This window comes from Macaca mulatta, chromosome 9 (assembly GCF_049350105.2).
Source record: "Macaca mulatta isolate MMU2019108-1 chromosome 9, T2T-MMU8v2.0, whole genome shotgun sequence".
NCBI classification, from domain to species: domain Eukaryota; kingdom Metazoa; phylum Chordata; class Mammalia; order Primates; family Cercopithecidae; genus Macaca; species Macaca mulatta.
The window spans coordinates 65528146-65550758 of record NC_133414.1 but is presented as its reverse complement, the minus strand read 5'-3'; the positions used below and the strand labels follow the sequence as shown (position 1 = coordinate 65550758).

The 22613-nt window shown below is 40.7% G+C and overlaps 1 protein-coding gene across 10 annotated transcripts in view; it reads left to right on the top strand.

Annotated features, from left to right (window-relative positions):
- The first annotated feature begins 222 nt into the window (after window positions 1–222).
- Window positions 223–22613, top strand: part of CCSER2 (coiled-coil serine rich protein 2) — a 188318-nt gene continuing 165927 nt past the window's right edge. For 4 of the 10 annotated variants that reach the window (XM_077945002.1, XM_077945007.1, XM_077945006.1 and 1 more), the window contains exons 1-2: window positions 223–460; window positions 858–923. The gene's annotated coding sequence lies outside the window, so the exon portion shown is untranslated. 10 annotated transcript variants of the gene reach the window in all.

Here is a 22613-nt window from a genome sequence, read left to right as displayed (position 1 = left end):
GCTTGGGCCGAGCAAAAACCTGAGTCAGGAGGCGGCCAGGCAAGGTCAGTGGAGGGGGCGGGGCCCGAAGCAGAGGCGGAGCTTAGGAAAGCCTCGCGTGAGGGCGGGGCGGGGCCAGAGGTGGGCTGAGGCTGGATCAGGCGGTGGGGGCGGGCCCCGTAGCCCCGTGAGGCTCGCGCCTGCGCACGGGCCCGCGGCGGGGCGGGGCTGCGCGCGCGCGGTGCGCGGGCCTTGGAGGGCGGAGTCCGGGCGGGCGCCGGCCGAGGGAGGGGGCGCGGCGGCTTTGGAGTCCGGCGCTCCCTCAGGCCGCGGACGCGATGCTGATTGCTGCGGCTCAGGCGGCTGGGCTGGCGGAGATGTGACGGGCGGCCCTTCGCCTCACCTTCCGTCCTCGGGCCCGCAGGTCGCTGGGCGGCCTGCAGCCTGGCCGCGGCCGAGGAGGCAGCGCGACCTCCGCACGGTGAGATCCGGGCTCAGGGCCAGAGCCGGGACCGGGGTCGCGGCGGGCGCCGGGGGCAGCCCAAGACCAGGCACGCAGTCCGGGGCGGGGCGGAGGCCCGGGCTCCCGGGCTGAGGCGGTGGCACCCTCTGGTCTCCCGGCCTCCAGGGTGAGCCTCTCTAGCCCCTCGCGAGCCGCCCGACGCGGGGCGGGCGCGGACCTGGGAGGCCGGAGGGCGCCCTCCCTGCGGCTGTGACAGCGCGGGGCCTCGGGCCGCGGGCGCCGCCGCCTTTTAGGAGAAATCAGGGCGAGGCTGAGGCACTCAGTGATTTCGGAGCCTGGTTGCGTGTGAGGGTGGATGGGGAAAGTACCGGGGCTCCCCGAATGAGTTCGATTTTTTTTTTTCTTTTAATTGCAGGGCTAAATGAAAGACACACCCTAAAACACATCCTGAGGTGAAACTTTGGTGGGGCACATCGTTGCCGTAGGTTCAGATCTTCTCTCTTCTCTTTAGACATGTATTTTCATACAGTTTTAAATAATGCATCTACTTTCTTGATAAAGTAAAAGGAGGAATGAAAGGACTCCTTTGTGGTGGTCCTTGGTGGTGAAGCTTAAGTTTCCATTTCAATAATTGCATATTCATCTGTGTGGGCTCCCCGACCAATGAGGCTGGCTGCTCCCAGACAAGGCCTTAGCGGAGTGGAAATGACTGATGCAGGGACGCTGTGGTCTCAGATTAATATTGGTAGCTCACTCCAATAGGTGAGAGAAATTGAGGTTTAAGCTTTTTAAAATAGCCATAGGAAAGGCATTCCTTTTCTCCTGAGCATTAAAATATAACGGAACCTATTAATTTGGCCAATTTTTTTTTTAAAGCATCATCTTTTAGACTTTTTTTTTTAAAGCATCATCTTTTAGACTAGAGACTTTAGAGATGGCAGCTGCTCTTTGACCAAAAGGAACTTAAGATGCTGTCCTGCAAAAGATAGGTTCAAAACATGTCTTATCCGTCATCCATATGTGATAAAGATGTAAATATTCCTGTTTGCCTGAAATCAGTCTTTTTCCTCTTGGACTTTATTACTGTTTGTTTCTCTTAATTTATGAAAGCTCGTTACTATTATTTTTTGTTTTCGTTTGTGTTCTAAACAACATTGGCTTCAAATAATCTTCAGGTTAAAAATGCACATTTTGTTGAACCCTTTAGCCATAATTCATACTGTCGTACTTCAGCATAAGCCATAGTTAAGAAAGCACTAGATGCCATCCTGAAAGCAAGCAGAAAGTCTCCATTAAGAATTCTGTAAAAATTCTACCTTTCCACATTCAGACCTGCATTTTTTGTTGCTTTGACTCAACTCCTTTGACTGTAGTTTGGAGGAAGGGACTTTGAATCCGTATTTACAAGTCCTTCAGTGACTCTCCATAGTCTATATCAATAAAATTCAAAGTCCTTCATGATTAGTAGTATTTGTCTACATTCTAGTGTCATCTTCTACCATTATGCTTGCCCTCTCTATATAAGACTGTTGCACTTCTCTGAAGATGACATCTTCCTCTGTGGTTTTTCGGTGTTCCTTGTTGAGAATTCTCTGCCTAGTAAACAACTTGCCCTTGAAGACCTTATGAAAGTATCACTTCAGAGCCTTGTCTAGACATCTCATCTCATCCCTTTTGTCTTGACTGATTCGTACACTCTGCAGTTAGTATGTGTCAGCTGGGCGTTAGTGATTTGTTTATGTGTCTGTCTCCACCAGGTTTTGGGGCTTCTTTTTTTTTTTGGTACAGAGTCTTGCACTGTCGCCTGCGCTGGAGTGCAGTGGGCTCATCTCGGCTCACTGCAACCTCCGCCTCCCGGGTTCAAGCGATTCTCCTGCCTCAGTCTCCTGAGTAGCTGGAATTATAGGCACACATCACCACACCTGGCTAATTTTTTTTTTTAGTAGAGACAGGTTTCACTATGTTGGGTCTTGAACTCCTGACCTCGTGATCCGCCCACCTCGGCCTCCCAAAGTGCTGGGATTATAGGCTGGTTAGGAATGAAACCCCAGTTATTAAAAAAAAAACCAAAACAACAACAACAACAAAAAGTTTTATGATACAGGAGTAAACAGGGCATGACCAATAAGGATTGCTGCTTCATTGGTCGTACAACTTTATTTTGAGGTGCAAAGTCATGCACGTAGAAAGGAACGGCAGGGATTACAGTCCAGGTCTTTTGACCCTAGTCTCCTAAGTCTAAATCTTAATTGTTTTACAATTTGAATGGGGGTTGTGAGCTACTTGGATGTGTACTGAAAAAAGGGTCTATTAAATTAATAGAATATTGAACTTGAAAGAATTAACAGATTATTTGGTTCAACTTTAAAAATTTTACCATTAAACAACTCAGCCTAAAAAGACAAATAACTTGTTTGAGATTGCGTAGGCTCACCTACATCTCATATCTCCTGACCTCCTCATTGTGTGTTTTTCACTACTCCATGGTGCTTTGGGGTGAAATGAAGGAGCTGCCAGTTTTTCAGAGGGAGTGCAAATCTGCTTGCACTTTCTCCCTCTTTGAATCCATAGCTGCCACTCATAGGGACTCAGATCCCTTGTGGCTGAGAAACATGATAATTCATTTGGGGATATAGGAGAAACCTAACCTTCACTATTCCTCTCAGCTAGATAGTTTTAACTTCAGTGCCTGGGGAACTCTCTCCAGATGCCCCATAACAAGTGGCTTCTGGATCACCATATGGAGAGCTCACATACAATTAAGTTTTGATGGTACAATGAGATTTTAATATAAGAAGGTTGCAGCTGGCTAATAGCATGGCTAAAATTACTTGTATGGCTTGTCTGCAAGAAGAGCCTGTCTTTCTCCTATGTGATAGGATTTTGGGGGAAAAAGTTGATGACTGTGACTGCCTCTAAAAAGTTGAAATGCATACTTAGTGGTGTGGGCCTGACCAATTCAAAAGGCTTTTTATCTTGCAAACAACTGAATGGTCAAATAAATTTTAAAAATCAAAACAGACTTTTAATTTTTCTTCTTATTTCTTGTCATATCTAAGTGATTTTATATGATAAAGCATAAATGTAATGTTTAATATTTGCTTTCATATTTGATGTTTTATTTTTGCTATAGTTTTTATACCTTTAGGTGATTATACAGTGTTACAATGACATTTCTTAATAATTGGACATCTAGATTGTTTACTATGTTGCAGGTAATGCAGTTAGTATATAGCTGTTCATCATTTTGCTTCTTTCCTTTGGGCTTAAAGCCCAGGAGCAGGATTACAAAGTCAGGGTATGAAGGTTTTGTTAATTTTGAAAGATATTACCAGATTTACTTCTAAATATACTGATTTACACTGACTCCAGTAGAGTTTGGTTGACCAGTTCTGTCATACTTTGTAGGTTTTTGCTTTTAAAAGTTGGTTTTTTAAAAATGAGGATAAGGTTACTTGCAGTTTAACATCATAGTCCATAATAGAGAAGCAAATGCAGTATTTTTCTGGTTTTATTTTCTCCTTTATTTGTCCATCGTCCATACATTTACTGGAATCTTCTCACCAATTTTCATTAGCACTAACATCATAAATATATTAATCTCTTGAAAAATATTTCTGATCTATTTTTTCTTATTGCAGGCTTTATAGGTTTTATATTATTAAATTTATATCATATATATATATATTTTTTGAGACAGAGTCTTGCTCTGTTGTCAAGCTGGAGTGCGGTGGTGCCATCTTGGCTCACTGCAACCTCCACCTCCGGGGTTCCAGCGATTCTCTTGCCTCAGCCTTCTGAATAGCTGGGACTACAGGCGTGCGCCACCACGCCCGGCTAATTTTTGTGTTTTTAATAGAGACAGGGTAATCCCTGTGTCATATTTTTAAAAGTCAGTGTGGCTGGGTGTGGTGGATCACACCTGTAATCTCAGCACTTTGGGAGGCTGAGGTGGGAGAATCGCTTGAGCCTAGGAGTTCAAGACCAGCCTAGGCAACATAGTGAGACCCCATCTCTATTTAAAAGAAAAAAGATAAAAGAAAAAAGTCAGTGATTTTTGTCTTTTGATTGTGTTTTTTGAGAATGAATGCCATGCACCTGTTTGATGCATACTTTTATTTTCTTAAGCTTCTAGAGTTCATTTTGTTATGTATATATATTTAGAAAGTTAATATACAACTGAGATCAAATTTCATTTATGTGTATTTTATATTATAGAAAACTACATTATTATGTTTCCATTCTTTTTTTCTGAACTTAAATAGGAAAACAGAACAAAATAACCTAACTTTAATAAAAATGTGTACTTGTTTTTAATAAATTATGGTAAGTTTTAGATAAACTAAAACTTTTATGACAGCAATATATTGGTTAATTGAAATTTTTGTCTGTTCAATATTAACCAGAAGGTTGTCTTTAACTCTTATTGTTAATCATTCTAAAATATATGAAAGGAAACCTTAGTAATCTCCTCCCATTGTGGAGTAGATTACTCCCATTCTAGATGGATGAGACAGCCCAGGATAGTAGTTAACATTGAGTGCTGGGTTTTATGCTGGTTAGTTTCTTACCTAATCCTCATAGCAGCCCTAGGAGGAAGATTCTTTTAGTATCCTCATTTTTTGGATATGAAAATTTAGAGAACGTGACCTGCCAAAGATAATATAGGTGGTAAGCATTGCAACTGGAACTCAGTCAGCCTGCTTTTAAAAGATGCTATTTCAAAAGTATTATCTTATTTTCCATGCCAAGGATTTGGACTTCATTTCTTAGACATTGGAAAGATTAAGTGTTGCAAACCAAGGGGATGATACGGTATATTATCTCTTTTAGGGAGATTGCTCATGTGACAATGTGGCTATATATTGAATTATGTTTATAATAGGAAGTGGTTGAAATAGTCATGTGAGAAATGAAGCCTAAACCTTGAGGTGGAAGTGGAGATCGGGATATTTTGGAAAGATGCAGGATTTAGTAACTGATATACAACAGAGTGGGAAGGCAGAGTATTGATTTGGAAGACATCGAGTAGGGTAATGACGGATGAATATGTGCTCACAGCACTTTGTTATATTTCTTTCACAGCATTGACTGTGATGTATTGTACCTAATTCTAGTGACATATCTGTCTCCCCCACTGGATTGTGTCCTTGTCAAAGATAGGAACTAAGTAGAGGAATGAGTGAATATAGGATGAGATAATACAGAAAGAGGTCGAGAGACTGAACTGGGAAACACCAGATTACCAAAATGAAAGAGTGGGTGGAGGAAGAGTAGCTCTAGAATATGACAGCTGTCAGGGAGGATGGGGGAAGAGCCATCAGGGAGGGAGCAGAGGGGAGGGAAGTATTAGCACAGATGTGAGCATGTAGAATGGTGCCACCTCAGGCTACAAACAGTTGTGGTTGGTGTGCCCTAGTGTCATAAGCTGATTGTGGTTGTATAGGGTGAACTTGTCTTTCCTTTGTTATTGACTAAAGTTTTCTCTGAGTATCTGATGGCTTTCTGTCTCTTTGGCTTCTGGCTTCTGCTTGCTACAGGTGCTGATGCTGGGGTGTGATTCAGCCTATTGAGATCAACCAATGAGAACAGTCCTCTCTTTTTAAGTGAATTGACCATTCACAGTATGTGAGGTGTAATCTTTGAGTTTTTAGCTCTTCTCTGGTGAGCTGATTGCTTGGGAATGTCCTAGAGTTACTTCTCTACCTTTAAAGACTTTTGGTTGCTTGTATTAAGGTTTGGAGCCATTGGAAAGCCAGAGGTTTCTTGAAGGTTGGATCCATGAGCCCTGAAGTTTTTTACCTGTTTACTTTTTCATATTGATCAGTAACTTAGTTTCAGTGTAGTTGGATCATCTTTGAAGATTGTTGGTCTTAAAAATGCCACAGATTATTCCGAATAATTAAGAATCTATGTTTTCTTTGTACTTTATAGCTATGTAAGACAGAGGCTTGTTTTAAATTTTCTTGGTCAGCTCCTAACTTACTTCATATGTCTGTTTTTCAAAGAGTTACTTGGTAAAGGAATTTGCTCTTGATTTTTTCTACAACCATTTGCTTCAGGTCATCCTTACCCTCTGTTCTCTGCCTTCTCCTGTTTTCATCTACCTGATTTCTGTCCTTGGTAAGGACAGTGGGAAGGAGAAAAGAGAAAAAGCATGAGTGATTACTCCTTCCTTCCCTTTGTTATGATAGTTGTTACTGCTCTCCTCCCTTCCGTCACTGCTCCCAGCTGTTCCCTTTGGCATGGTCTCCTACCCTGTATCTTGAGTTCTGTGTGTGGGAATAGAAATGCAAGGCATGGCTCTAGCTGAGGAACGATGGGCATCTCAGGGTTTTGGTCCTTCTGTGATCTCTCTTTTGGTGCCTGGTATTGAAAAGCCCAGTGACATCTTGTATCTGAGCAAGTGTTTTCTGTTCCCCAGCATTTTACTTCTCTCTCTCTTTTTTTTTTTTTTTTTTGAGACAGGGTCTCTGGACCCAGGCAGGAGTGCAGTGGTGTCATTATGGCTCACTGCAGCGTTGACCTCCCGGGCTCTAGCTATCCTCCTGCCTTGGCTTCCCAACCTGTACTCAACCTGTAGCTGGGACTACAGGCATGTACCACCATGCCTGGCTAATTTCTAAAATTTTTCATAGAGACAGGGTCTCCCCACGTTGCCCAGGCTGGGCTCAAACTCCTGGGCTCAGTTGATCCTCCTGCTTTTACCTCCCAAAGTGCTGGCATTACAGGTGTGAGCCACCACAACTGGCCCTGCTTTTCTTTAAAATGCAAAATTAAATTCCAGTCCTGTTTTTTTGAATTGCCTACGCTCCTCCCCAACACTGCCCCCATATCAAGATAGCAAAACCTTTGATGAGGAAGCCCCTAGTAAATACGCTAGGGACAAAGAAGCAAGACAGATTCCAGAAGGTACTTTGAATTGTTGTTGTCATCATATTAATGATATTTCGTTGCAGCCTGAGTGCTTTAGGGCAATTTGAGAGCTTTCTCTGACCATTATCTCTTGGCAGCCAGTGTTAGGGTTGGGAGTTATATAATAATTTTCTCTGAAAACCTTAGCTTAGAAAAACAGGGACTATTCATAACAGCTCTTTAAGTCTGTAGAATGGACTTGATGATATTTTGGTCAGAGTTGGTAGGCCACTTTATAGGAAACATCCAGGTGATGTTTCTTTTTTGGGGTGGGGAGGCAAGGATGGCCATCTTTTTGTTTTGTTTTATTTCTTTTCCTTATTTAAAATTTTTTCTCAGGTATATTTTCCTCATTTTAGGAATATTATGGTATGGCTTGTCAACCTTTATTTATTATTGGTACTAGCTAGAGTTGTAGACTTGGCCATTGTTGTGGCCTTTCTTGCAGTCATGTTTTTCCAGACCTTGAGATGTTTTACATTCTAAATTCCTTCAATCCTGTCTTAGAGAATAGATCCTCAGTCTGGATTTTTCTCATTCATTCATTCAAGAAATGTATTCTGAGCACTTGCTAGGAATAGTTCAGTGAACAAAACAAATTTTCTGCCTTTGTGGAGCTTACATTCTAATGACAAGACACAGAAAATAAGTATATGTGTAATATGTCATCTATTGTATTGCTGTAGAGAAAAGTAAAGCAGGAAAAGGTGAAAAGAACATGTGAGGGTGATGCTGCTGTTTTATCTAAGGTGGTTAGGGAAGGCTGTAATAAAAACTAGTATTTGAGCAGAGATCTTGAAGAAGTGAGAATGTGATCTATGCAGATATTAGGAGAGAGAGTACTTGATGAAGATAGATCTAGAATGCAAAGATCCTGTGGCTGAAGCTTGCTTGACCTGTTCTAGGAGTGGCAAGTAGGCCAGTGGAGGCATTGAGGGGAAATGATGAGGTCAGAGAGGTGGGTTGGGTTGAGGGGATGTCTGATCATATATGGCGTTGTAGGCCAGTGAGACTGGTTTTTAAAAGGTGGGGAGCCACCAGAGTTTTGACTTGTTTTAAGTAGAACTCTCAGCTGCTATGTAGAGAATGTCAGGGGTAGCACATAATAAGATTATTTAGCAGGCTGCAGCAGTAATCCTAAGTGGGAGATGATGATTTTAGGCCGGGATTGGGAGAAGTGCTCACATTTTGTATACATTTTGAAGGCAGAGCCAACAATTTAATGATGGATTGAATGTAGGCTGTGAGTTTGGCTTGAACAGCTGGACAAGTGGAGTTAACATTTACTGAGAAGGGTAAGAGCACAGAAGAAGCAGGGTTTTAGCAGGGGAAGTAATGAGTTCAATTTTGGACATTTTAAGTTAGTAATCTAAGTGGAGATATTGTGAAGAGAGCTGGATATGCACGAGTCCGCAGTTCACAGCTGAGGTCTGGGTTAGAGATATATAAATTTCCAGTTATTAGCAGAGAGATAGTATGTAATGCCGTGAGAATGGATTAAAATAATTTAGGGAGTGGGTGTGGCTGGAGAAGTCCCACAAGTTAGCCTTGGGATCCTGTAATGTTTTCAGAGGGAGAGAAACTAGCAGAGGAGACCAAGAAGCAACACTCCCATAAAGAAGGAAGACAATTAAGACTGAGTGGTATCAATGAAGCCAAGTGAAAGTTTTAAGAAGCGAGTGAGTAATCAGCTATGTCAGAAGCTGTTAGATTGAGGACTAAGATATAGCAGTATGAAAATCATTGGTGACCTTAAGTTGTTTCTGGTTTAGTAGTGGAAGTGAAGACTTGATTGGAGTGTGCTTAAGAGAGAATTGGAGGAAAGGAATTGTAGACTACTGGGATAGACAGTTCCTCAAGGAGTTTACTATAAAGCGAAGCTAAATAACAGGTGGTAGCTGGAGGGGATGTCCAGTTAAGGAATTCTTTTTTAAAAGATGGATGCTTTTCTTTTTTTGTATTCTTATTTATATACTGTAAACCAAAAAGTATCTGAGACAAGTCCCAATCTATTTAAAAGTTTATTTTGCCAAGGTTAAGGATGCATGCCAGGGAGACAAGTCTGTCTTTCTCCAAAGATGATTTTGAGGGCTTCAATATTTAAGTGGAAAAAGCAGGCTGGAGGGGCAAGAGAGAGGGTATTATCACATTACTGAATCCACATGCTGTGAAAGAAAAGGAGCAGATAGGGGAATAGTCAGTTATGTATTTGTTTAGTGTTAGTAAATTGGCGCTTTACATAAGACAAGGTGAACACTGAGTAGTTACCCGTGGACATATTTAACTTTTTATCTGTAGCGTGGACATATTTAACTTTTTATCGGTAGCTATCAGCTTAGAAACAAAAGGAAAGGGGGCTGGGCATGCTGGCTCAGCCTGTAATCTCAGCACTTTGGGAGGCCAGGGCAGGCAGATCACCTGAGGTCAGGAGTTGGAGACCAGCATGACCAACATGGTGAAACCCCATCTCTACTAAAAATACAGAATTAGCTGGGCGTGGTGGCGCATGCCTGTAATCCCAGCTACTTGGGAAGCTGAGTTGAGGCAGGAGAATTGCTTGAACCTGGTAGGCAGAGGTTGTGGTGAGCCAAGATCGTGTCATTGCACTCCAGCCTGGGCAACAAGAGAGAAACTCCAAAAAAAACACTTCAAAAAAAAAAAAAAAAAAAACCCCAACAAAAACAAAAGGAAAGGCAGCTTCTTTTGTGACTCAGCTTTCAGCTTACTTTTTTCTTTGGCATAGTGAAATTAGGGTCCCAGGTTTTTACTTTCACAATACAAATATATGTAGTTAACAAAATGTTTCGACAGAGGAAAAAAAATACAGGATCTATGTCGTTGAAACATAAATGAAATTAATTTTATCCTAATCTGTGCGCTCAAGCTCCATCATCATCATCATGATGGACTGTACTGCAGTTTTGTGCAGTGCTTGCCTTGTAGTAGCTTCGAAATTTTGATTTAGCAACGTGTTTGTTATGGTAGTTTTACCTTTTTAAAAATAAAAGTTAAATTGAAGAATAAATGAGCAACTATTCCAGGGAAATTTTGACGGCTACTCTTCTCCACCACTCCTTTTTTTCTAATGTACCTGATCTCATTTTACTGTAATTGCTTATGATTATTGAGTTGATGTTTGAGATTTCAGAAACTATGTTGAAAGCACATAGTACAGTTATAGCACTTTATATGCCTCTTTTCGTGGTTCATTTATGTTTAAGTAAGTAGTAGTCAATATTTAGTGTTGGAGCATCATTGCAGTTGCTTCTTAACCCTCTTCATTGGTCTTTCTCCAGATTTTCTTCCCTTAGCCACTGATCCATGCCCCTGACTTGCGGATTTCCGAAACACAGATCTGACTAGGTTGTGTTTTTGCTAAAAAAATCTTCTGTGTCTCCCTATTCTCTACAGAAGTTAGTTTCCTTTCCTTTCTCTTTTCCTTTCCCTTTTCCTTTCCCTTCCCTTCCCTTTTCCTTTCCCTTCCCTTCCCTTCCCTTCCCTTCCCTTTTCCTTTCTCTTCCCTTCCCTTCCCTTCCCTTCCCTTCCCTTTTCCTTTCCCTTCCCTTTTCCTTTCCCTTCCCTTCCCTTCCCTCCCCTCCCCTCCCCTCCCCTCCCCTCCCCTCCCCTCCCCTCCCCTCTCCTGTTTACCCACCTTTTGCCTGCACGTGCTTTAGGGGATCTGGAGTGCTCCCTAGGGTGTCTTGCTGTGTTGGCCAGGCTGGTCTCAAACTCCTAATGTCAAGCCATTTTCCCACCTTGGCCTCCCAAAGTGCTGGGATTATAGACGTGAGCCACCGTGCCCAACCTCCCTAGGGGATTCTAATGCACATGTGATGTTTCTTACCATAAGGCTATAGAATAAAGATCAGATTTTTTATTAGCATACAGATAGTCCTCCAAGAGGAGGTTCCATGAAAATGAGAAATGCTTTGGCATCTCTTGGCTTTTGCACATACTATTACTTTTTTTTTAAATTTATTTTTTATTTTTTGAGACAGAGTTTCACTCTTGTTGCCCAGGCTGGAGTGCAACCGCGTGATCTTGGCTCACTGCAACCTATGCCTCCCAGGTTCAAGCGATTATCCTGCCTCGGGGGATTACAAGCATGCGCCACCACGCCTGGCTGGTTTTGTATTTCTAGTAGAAACGGGGTTTCTCCATGTTGGTCAGGCTGGTCTGGAACTCCTAACCTCAGGTGATATGCCCGCCTTGGCCTCCCAAAGTGCTGGGATTACAGGCATGAGCGACCATGCCCAGCCGCTATTTCTTTTTTTGTAGAATACCATTCATCTTCTCAGTCTTCTCATTAAATCACTTTATCTTTTTTATATTTATTTATTTATTTATTTATTTATTTATTGAGACGGAGTCTCGCTCTGTCGCCCAGGCTGGAGTGCAAAGGCACAATCTCTGCTCACAGCAGCCTCCGCCTCCCAGGTTCAAACAATTCTCCTGACTCAGCCTCCCAAGTAGCTGGGATTACAGGTGTGTACCACCACGCCCGGCTAATTTTTTATATTTTAAGCACAGGCAGGGTTTCACTATGTTGGCCAGGCTGGTCTTGAGTTCCTGACCTCAAGTAATCCACCTGCCTTGGCCCCCAAAGTGCTGGGATTACAGGTGTGAGCCACTGTACCCGGCCATCACTTTATCTTTTTAAGAGGCTAACATAGATGCCTCTTCTTCCAGGAAAGCTGCTAGACATATGTTAATTATGCCTCTTCCGTCTGTCCTTCGTTATATTCTGTTACCTGTGTTCCTGTTAACATTATGCAGTTATTTTGTTATAGTATTTGCTGTATCTTACTGTTTGTTTTCGTGACAGGTTCCTCTTGCCCTCAACTTATAGACACTCGATAACTTTTTTATTGAATGAATGAGTAAAGCAAGTAATTATTCAGTGTTAACCCAGTTTTGATTGACCCATTTGGTTGGGAATTTACGCCTCAATTTGTACAGAATATACAAATGAACAATTCGAATAGTGTTCTTAAAGACAGTCATATCCTAAACTGTTAGGAATTCATATTTATTAAATATTTTTGTTCATGAGCAAATAATGAGACTTGTTGATTTATTTTCTAAATATCTCTTATTTTTGTCTGAATTTTTTCCTCTTCTGGTTTTATTTTTTTTCCTCTTTGACATCTCTATTTGGATGTTGACCTTAACCATCCTCTACCCTAACTAACTCATCCCCTAAACTTGATCCCCCTCTTGGCTTCTCCATTAGTGTTTTCTCTGTCACCATCTTACAAGTCATTTAGGTTTCTCGGTAGTATCTGTAGGTCTTACTTCTACATCTGATGAGTTACTGAGTTCAACAAACATTTTTTTAGCCACTTCCTGTGTTCCTGACTTGTTAGTGTTAGTAATAAGGGGCTGAACAACAGAAGGTCCCCGTCTGCAAATGATTATGATACAATGTGATGAGTATGGTAATATAGTAATAGTGAATATATAGGGCACTATTAGAACATAGAAAAAAAAAAGAAAAAAACAGTGTTTTTTCCTACTCTCAAATACCACTCAATATAACCCCCCTTTTTTTTTTTTTTTGAGACAATGTCTTGTTCTGTCACCCAGGCTGGAGTGCAGTGGCTTGATTATAGGTCACTGCAGCCTTAACCTCCTGGGCTCAAGTGATGTGCCCTCCCGAGTAGCTGGGACTACAAGCGTGTGCCACCATGCCCAGCTAATTTTCTTTTTATAACATTTTTATGTAGATATGGGGTTTTGCCAAGTTGCCCAGGCTTGTCTCAAACTCCTGGCCTCTAGGAGCCTCCTACCTTGGCCTCCCAAAGTGTTAGAATTACAGGCACAAGCCACCGTACCTGGCCTTTGTAACTCTTTTTTTTTTTTTTTTTTTTTTTTTAAAGAGGCGGAGTTTTGCTCTCTTGCCTGGGCTGGTCTCAAACTCGTAGCCTAAAGTGATCCTCCTGCTTTGACCTTTCAAAGTGCTGGGATTACAAGAGTGAGCCACACAGCACTTGGCCACACAGCACCTCTTAAACTAAATGTATGGAGATTGTTTTGCCGGACACCAAGCAATTCTGACACCAGAATCTCCAGTGAAGAACAGCTGGATGTCCTGTAATTTAGTTCAAATCTGACACTGTCTGCCTGTAGATAGTGTTAAATCCTGGAGGATAAGGGCTCAGTCCCACAAGACAGCCCCCCACTCCCACTTCAGATGCATGCTCCAGGTTGTGACCTGTGTCTGTGACCAGCCATAAATTGGGGTTCCCACGACCCCCTTCTTGGGTTCAGTTAATTTGCTAGAGCAGCTCATAGAACTTAGGGAAACACTTTACTTATGTTTGCCCATTTATTAAACAGCATATTACAAAAAATATAGATGAACAGCCAGATGGAAGAGATGAATAGGGTAGCTCATGGAAACGGGCGTGGAGCTTCTCTGCCCTCTCTGGGTGTACCACTCTCCAGGTATGTCCACGTATTCAGCTCTCTGAACCCTGTCCTTTTGGCCTTTTATGGAGGTTTTATTATATAGGTATGATTGCTTACATCATTGGCCATTGGTGATTAACTCAACCTTCAGCCCCCTTCCCCTCCCTGGAGGTTGGGGGATGGGGCTAAAAAGTCCCAACCTGTACTCACGCTCTGGTCTTTCTGGTGACCAGCTTCCATCCTGAGGTTAACTAGGGGTCCCCAACTAGCAGTCTTCATCAGCATACAAAAGATACTCACTCATCACTCTGGAGATTCCATGGGTTTTAGGAGTTATGTGTCAGGAACCAGGGGCAGAGACCAAGTATATGTTATATATGGGATATGATGTCATATCACAGTATCACAGGCAGCCTGGGAATAAAGAATATCTCTTTCACATATTCCTTATTTTTTACTTTGGCTACTGCCAGTCTCTTTCAGGTCCTCATTACTATGTTTAGATAATTGTAAGACCTCTTAGTAGCTTCTCCTGCCTTAACTCTTGTCATTCCAGTTCCTCATGTACTGTGTCATCAGAAAGCGTTGAGAAAATTGTCTTATAAAGGAAAAAAGATGTTACATGCCTTTCCTTCTCCTATTCACAGAATAAACTCCAAGAATAAAATCTAGAATTCAAAGCCCTTGACTCAGACTTCGTTTTCTTGTCTTCTGCTACATGAACCTTTCATCCAGCAAAACTCTTCTACATTCTGTTTGAAACATGCTTCACACATTCTTTTTTTTTTTTTGCCTTGATTGTGTAGTACTCATTCCCCCAGAACATTTTACTTTTGCTTCCTCTATTTACAGAAACTATGTCTATCTGTTGACATAGTTCTTAATTGTTAAATCCACTGTGAACCTTAGACCATCATGCCCATGTTCTTGAACTTTCTTTGCCTTCAAAAGCATCACTTTCTTGTTTCTCTTTCTTTTTCTTTTCTTTTCTTTTTTTTTTTTGAGATGGAGTCTTGCTCTGTCTCCCAGTGCAGTTGTGCAATCTCTGCTCACTGCAACCTCTGCCTTCTGGGTTCAAGCAATTCTCCTGCTTCAGCCTCCCAAGTAGCTGGGATTACAGACACCTGCCACTACACCCAGCTCATTTTTGTATTTTTAGGAGGATCCGGGGTTTACCATGTTGGCCAGGCTGATCTCAAACTCCTGACCTCCAGTGACCCGGCCACCTTGGCCTCCCAAAGTGGTGGGATTACAAGTGTAAGCCATTATGCCTGGCCGTGTTTCTCTTTCATACCTATTCTTTTCCAGCTGTCTTTACTGTCTCTTGTTCATGTATTCAGCTAATTTTCCCATCTTAGTTAATGATACTGCCAGTCATTCAGTTGCCCGAAGTATAAACCTGGGAGTAATCCAGACTTCTCTTATCTCTCATTTTCCATTTGTTGTCAAGTCTTTATGAGGTATCTCTTCTCTCTTCATTCTCTTTACTGTTTCCTTGGGCTAGGTCTAATATCTAGAGTAAACCACTATAAAAAGCCCCATCAGCGTAAGTACTCTACCTGGTCCTGGGTATTATACATGACACGTATTCAGGAAATGCATTTTGGTTATAGCCAGTAGGAATGTCAAACACAAAATACAGTTTTGAGTTGACCACCCAAGAATAGTGTTTTAACCACGGACTGATTATTCTGTATCCATTAAAGGTCGATTTCCTAAATATCTCAATTAGATGACATTGTTATGAAGTAATTTTTACTTCTTACAAAAAATTTATTTAAGGTTTAAGAAGATGATGTATTAGTATTACAAGGAAAAGGCAAGAAAGGTTGTATGGAAACAGGGCTCTGGATGGGATATGTGCCAGAAATGATCTTGTAGATGTTTTATTAATGTGCTAGAAAAGAGTTTAAAAGTTTGCAGGTAATGTTTGGTGCTTATTTATTCACATGACAGTATAGGAGCAATTAGCTACAGGAAGATCTTGAGACTGGAATAGACAAAATTTGAGTATTAGTGTGTGGAATTGTAACCTAATATAGTTGAGTAGTACTGTGAAGATGCTGTTTAATTGTCAGTTAATACCCAGGAGAAACTCCTGATATCACTGTTTCATGTTCCTGGAAGATACTGACATAATATGCTGATGCTTAAGATGTGGTAACATAATCACTGTACCTCTGCATCATTTAATATGTTTCATAAGCACAAGCTGTTTAGTATTGAAGAATTCTTTTTTGACCCCAGACGTAGTCATAGAAGAGCCCTTTAGTCTCGACATTTTTTTTTTGTTTGCTAATAGTAGATCTTAGGATTTGTCTTACTTGTGCCATTAAAGAAAAGTCCAAATTTGCATTATTTTCTACTTTAAAACTTAAGATCCCCTTATTCTAAATGTATTTTGCACGTATTTCAAAATAACTGAATTTATATTTTGTGAATATTTTACAAAAGTATTTAGAACTTTTTTTTTTTTTTTTTTGCTGTCGCTTTATTTTTTTCTTTTTCGATGTTATCTTTTGAATATATGTTTCTTTATTGTTGATCTTTACTTTCTGATGAATTTAGGGGTTTATGAGGCTGGCACTAGATTGTCACATGGACGTCACCTTGGAAAATCTATCTGAGTACTCTGTATTGTAGCATTTTGAAGTTGATAGTGGGATGTGTATATCATTTTGGCTTATGTTATTCTGTCCAGGGGATTTTCCATAGGGAAGGTGGGAAAGAAAGGAGGAACGCTTTGCAGAGAATTCCCCTGGTGGACAAGTAGCATTTTGAGTCAAGGGAGTAATGTGCACTCTGGTAAGGAGTCCTGAAAGAGCATCTTATGGTTACAGATCCTTAGGTGGTTTGGTCTGGTTGGAAGGCAGGCTTTGTTGGTTAGAGGTAAGAGGGAGCAGCTGTAAAGGAATACCAAAGCCGCAATTTGAAGGCTTGGGTAATTTTAGCTGCATGCACTCATTAACTGTGTATCTATATGTGATTTCCCTAAGTTTCAATTTCCTTAAATGTGCAAAATGAGAATAATAAAAATATCTACACTGTAGGATTGTTGTGAGGTTTAAATTAGGTAACATTGGTACCTGGCACACAAGTACTTAATAAATATAAGCTGCTGTTTTTAGGTATTTGTACTTTAGAGACTTATTGAAGGATTTTAAAATTGAAGAGTGACATGATCAGAATTAGAATTTAGAATATTAACCTCAGGAACAGTGTAAAAAATGGATTGAAGGGGAAGAAACTGAAGGCAGAAAATTAAGTAGGCCTGTGCTAGAATACTGGCTAGTAAGATTCTAGATTAAGAAATGAGGAGAGGACAGGACGGGTTTGAGAACTATTGCAGATTGTCATGTGCATTATATTCCATGAGTTGGGGAGATCTTAAGGGAACTAGGGGAATTGACAGCAAGAATACGGACAGAATACCTAGCTGAGTAAGAAACATTGTATTTTCCTCCTCTTAATACAATTCAGAAACATACTTTAAAAGCATTTGGTATTTTGACATTTGGTTCTGGGACATTTTGAAGTATTACCATATAATCATTTTTGGATAAAGATACATGTCTATTTACACAGTTTTTTTTTTGGAGTACTTTATGTACATTCTGGTTGAATACTCTTCTATTTGGCAAGTTTCGTTATAGCATTTGAAAAACTGCCCTTTCCCAGTAAAATGATTAGATTTTAATTTGTTTACTCAATTCAGTGTTCTTACCTTACATAATTTTAGATTATTTGATAACAGAGAATAAAGTTCTCTCTAGACTATGACGTGTTTTCTTGTCACTGAAGTGTTCCTTGCGTTGTATTGACCGTTTGTACTATTGGTTAAATATAATGTACTTTAATTTTAAGGTGTGGTTGAGACTCAGGCCCAAGATATTTTACTTTTTATTGGTCATATTTTATGAAATTATAATGATAATTATTGAAGTAAACAAGATTTTGGGATTGTGTATAAGGTCATAGGCATTTTCACTTGTTTATCAGCAACCGCTAGAAGTTATGTCTCCTTTGCTATTGAATTAGAGTAAGACTCTATACATACTGCTATATCCAAGGGCAAAAAAAGTAACGTTTAGTAAAGATATGAAAGATTTTTCAGTGATATTTATTTCTTCACCCAATAGCTTTTATTAAGTGTCTTTTTATGTATTAGAATAATCGTTTTTGAGACTCTTTTATGTATTAGAATAATCTTTGTTGAAACTCTCAAGTTTTACTCTTGTTGCCCAGGCTAGAGTGCAATGTCGCAATCTTGGCTCACTGCAAACTCTGCCTCCCGGGTTCAAGTGATTCTTCTGCCTCAGCCTCCTGAGTAGCTGGGATTACAGGCATGCACCACCATGCCTGGCTAATTTTGTACTTTTAGTAAAGACAGGGTTTCTCTGTGTTGGTCAGGCTGGTCTTGAACTCCTGACCTCAGGTGATCCACCCACCTTGGCCTCCCAAAGTGCTGAGATTACAGGCGTGAGCCACTGCACCTGGCCATGTATTAGAATAATCTTTAGGAATTAAAATAAATAAATAAATATTTTGTGCTCCTTGTCTTCAAGGAGCTCTCAGTCTAGTGGAGAAAGTAGAACCCAGGAAAACATGATCTTAAAAATAAAATAGTGTAATAATTGCTATAGCTAGGGATACCCAGCTAAACCATGGGCATTTGTAGGAGGAACATCTAATCTTCAGGTATCACATGAGCATGCTAATTTGATAGATTTGTTGCTAAATATTACATGATAAGAGTAGATCCAGAACTGAAAGGAGTCTATCATCCAGCCATCTGTTACAGATCAGGACAGAGTACATTTCAGAGAGCACAGTTAGGAACATGCTACTTCATGGGAGATGGAAGATTGCAAGAAGCCTCTTGGCAATCTTCACTTCTTACGCCATTTCTTTATATAGAGTAAGTTGTGTATATTCCTTGTCTCTCTGATGGGGTCACTACTCTAGGTAATGGATGAGACATGATGGAGTGGGTTGAGGAGATACATATTTGAATTATTTGGAGTGAATAAGAGAAATCTGGGACTGTTTTAAAAAAAGTTTTGGGTTTTTTTGGTAATAATTTTATACTCAGAGAAATGTTGCAAGACCAAGAATAGTACAAAGAATATCTACTCTTTATCCAGATTTACCTGTTGTTAATATTTTGTGCCATTTTATCATTTGCTGTCTTTCATACATATGTATATAATGAATATGTATATATATGTTTATATGCATATTATGGCCCTTTACCTCCTAAATACTTCAACATGTATTTCCCAATCATAGGGATTTAAAAAAAATTTGCACAGTATGGACTTTACTAAATTTAAGATTGATGCAATAGTTTAATCTACCATTTGTATTCCAATTTTATTTTTCAATTGGCCCAGTCACCTTTATAGTATTTCCCCTTCCACAGACTGCTTTTTAAAGAGCAAAGAATGAGTCATGAGTAATTTTTAGTAGAAACTTTCTATTAAGAGTCTAAAGACAATCATAGTGACTTAAAGTTAGATTCCTGTTTTGATCCACATCCATGCCTCCCCCAAACTTTCCTATCTTAGAAAATGACAGCACAGTCCCATTAATTGTTCAAGCCAGAAACCTGAAGCTTACTTGGTTTCTCTTTTAACTTTATCCTTTGAGTTTAACCCATCACTGAGTCCTGCAGTTTCTGTCTCCCCTATGTATCTTGAAACCCATCTTTTGGCTGGGTACAGTGGTTCTCGCCTATAATCCCAGCACTTGGGGAGGCAGGAGGATCACTTGAGCTCAGGAGTTCAAGACCAGCCTGGGCAACATAGTGAGACACCGCCCATCTACAAAAATTAAAAAGTTAGCTGGCGGTGGTGGTGTGTGCCTGTGATCCCAGCTATTAGGGAGGCTGAGCTAAGAGGATTGCTTGAGCCCAGGAGGTCGAGGCTGCAGTGAACTATGATCACCCCATTGTACTCCATTCTGGATGACAGAGAGAGACCTTGTTTCAAAAAAAAAGAAAGAAAGAAACTTGTATATACCTCTCTCTCCATCTACTTCAACCAGCCTAGTCTATCATCGTTTCTCATCTGAACTCCTACCTAGTTTCCCACCTGATTTTTTTCCTGCTTCTACATTTTCTTCTTTCCTATTCATTCTCCACATAACAGCCAGAATGATCTTTTAGAAATGTAAATCAGATCGGCCAGGTGCAGTGGCTCATGCCTGTAATCCCAGCACTTTGTGAGGCTGAGGCAGGCGGATCACCTGAGGTCTGGAGTTCAAGACCAGCCTGGCTAACATGGTGAAACCCCATCTCTATTAAAAATACAAAAATTAGCCAGGCGTGGTGGCGGCACCTGTAATCCCAGCTACTTGGGAGGCTGAGGCAGGAGAATCGCTTGAACCTGGGAAGTGGAGGTTGCAGTGAGCCGAGATCATGCCACTGCACTCCAGCCTTGGTGACAGAGCGTGACTGCATCTCCAAAAAGTAGCAATAATAAAAGGAAGTAAATCAGATCGCATCACCCTCCAGTTTATACATTTAGTGGTTTTCCACTGCGCCAGAGCGGTCTCTGCATAGCTTAACTCTTCTTTAGTCCACAACTGTAAAATATTCTCCCTGAGAGAGGCCTTACTTGATGCCTAGTTTGTTATTGTTCCTAAAGCATTTCATCGTTTTCCTTTATAGCACTTATGATTTGTAATTATTTAATTTTTTTTCTTTTTCTCTATTTCCTACACTAGGTTGTAAGTGCAAAAAGCACAGGGACCAGGTCTGTTTTGTATACTTTTATATACCTAGCACATTGCTAGGGTTATAGCAGGTGATTAATAAATATTTGAATATTTGAGTGAAAGGAAACCTGAGAGGTTATCTAGTCTTACCTCCCACCAATTTAAGAGTCTGCACTATCTGTCAACTGCTTATCTAGCTTATTTTTTAATGCTTTCACAAATGGACAGCTTAGTGTTTTATGTAGTTTACTTTGTTGAATATTTTGACAGTTTGAAAAGTTTTACTTTTTTGGGCTGAAAACTGCCCTTTTCTTACTTCTATTCATTGGTCCTAGTTCTGCCCCTTTGTCACAACTTAAAACTATTTTGACCCTACATATAGTATCTTAAACTATTTGACAGCAACCGTCACGTGTACTCTTGGCTTTGTTAGGCTAAACCATTTATAAGTGCTTCAGCTTTTCATCATGTGACGTGTTTCTTTACCCTTACCTCCTTTGTGTCCCTTTTGCCAGGGTAGCTCTAAAAGTGGTGTAATGAAGGATAATAGATATTTATAATCTTTGGGTCGTTGTCTGTGATTAAATGATTTATAGCACATTAATTCCATGTAATATATTGTGGCCCTTAAAATAACAAATATAACTGTAGAACTGTGGGATATATTTATAAAACAGTGATGTTTTAAAAGTAGAACATTAAATTGTATCTAGATAATATAGCTGACTCTGTGTGTGTAGATGAAATTTAGAAGGGTACATGAAGTAATGAGAATAGTTGTACAGTTGTGTTAGGGAGGTAGAATTATAGGGAGAAGTTTTTTTTTTTTTTCTTTTTTCTTTGAGACAGAGTCTCACTCTGTCACCCTGGCTGGAGTGCAGTGGCATGATCTCGGATCACTGCTTCCTAGGTTCAAGCGATTCTCATGCCTCAATGTCCAGAGTAGCTGGGATTACAGGCATCTGCCACCATGCCTGGCTAATTTGTGTATTTTTAGTAGAGATGAGGTTTCACCCTGGTGGCCAGGCCTCACGTGAGCTGCTCACCTTGGCCTCCCAAAGCCCCAAAGTGCTGGGATTACAGGTGTGAGCCACCGTGCCTGACTTTATTTAAGAGACTGGGTTTCACTGTGTTACCCAGGCTGGACTCAAACTCCTGGGCTTAAGTGATCCTCCCACTGTAGCCTCCCGAGTAGCTTGGACTATAGGCATGAGCTACCATGCCTGGCCCAGAAGTTTTAAAATACAGAGTATTTTATAATTAGTTTAATAAGAAAGGAGAAAATATAATGCTTGGAAATGTCATTCCAACTAGAATTAAGTGATATTTCAGTAGTCTGCATTAGGACTGTATTTCTTTTAATGTAGTTTAAGAATGCTTGTTTTGTGGCCTTATCACATTATAATAATAGCCACGTTTGGCTAGTGGCTACTGTATTGACAGGGCAGATATATGTATTGGGTAAGGGCAGGTGGAGAACATTTCTTTTGGTACAATGTTCTTTGGATAGTGCCAGAATAAGAGATTGTGTGGGATGGATCACTCATGACAGCAAGATAGGCAAAATGGTGACTTGTAGGTCTGCCACGGTGGCTCACGCCTGTAATCCCAGCGCTTTGGGAGGCCGAAGCAGGCGGATCATGAGGTCAGGAGATCAAGACCATCCTGGCCAACACAGTGAAACCCTGTCTCTACTAAAAATATAAAAAAATATTAGTTGGGTGTGATGGTACACACCTGTAGTCCCAGCTATTCCGGAGGCTGAGGCAGAATTGCTTGAACTCAGGAGGCAGAGGTTGCAGTGAGCCAAGATTGTGTCACTGCACTCCAGCCTGGCGACAGAACAAGACTCTGTCTCAAAAAAAAAAAAAAAAAAAAGGTGATTTGTGTGCATGCAATCCTTTTGCAGCTCAATCCTGAAGGTAGAGGAATCAAGGTGAGGTGTGGGAACAGGGCCACAAGACAGTAGTTCATGGCACTGGCCGTTAGGTGGCAGTGTCTCCTCAGGCCTGCTAGTTATTGGAGACTCACTCAGGGAGTAGGAAGAATGAGGGGAGCAGTCTTCTCGGTGAGTGGGCAAGGTTTCTGTATATGTAAAAGTTTGTTGGTAGTGTCTTTATATTTCAAA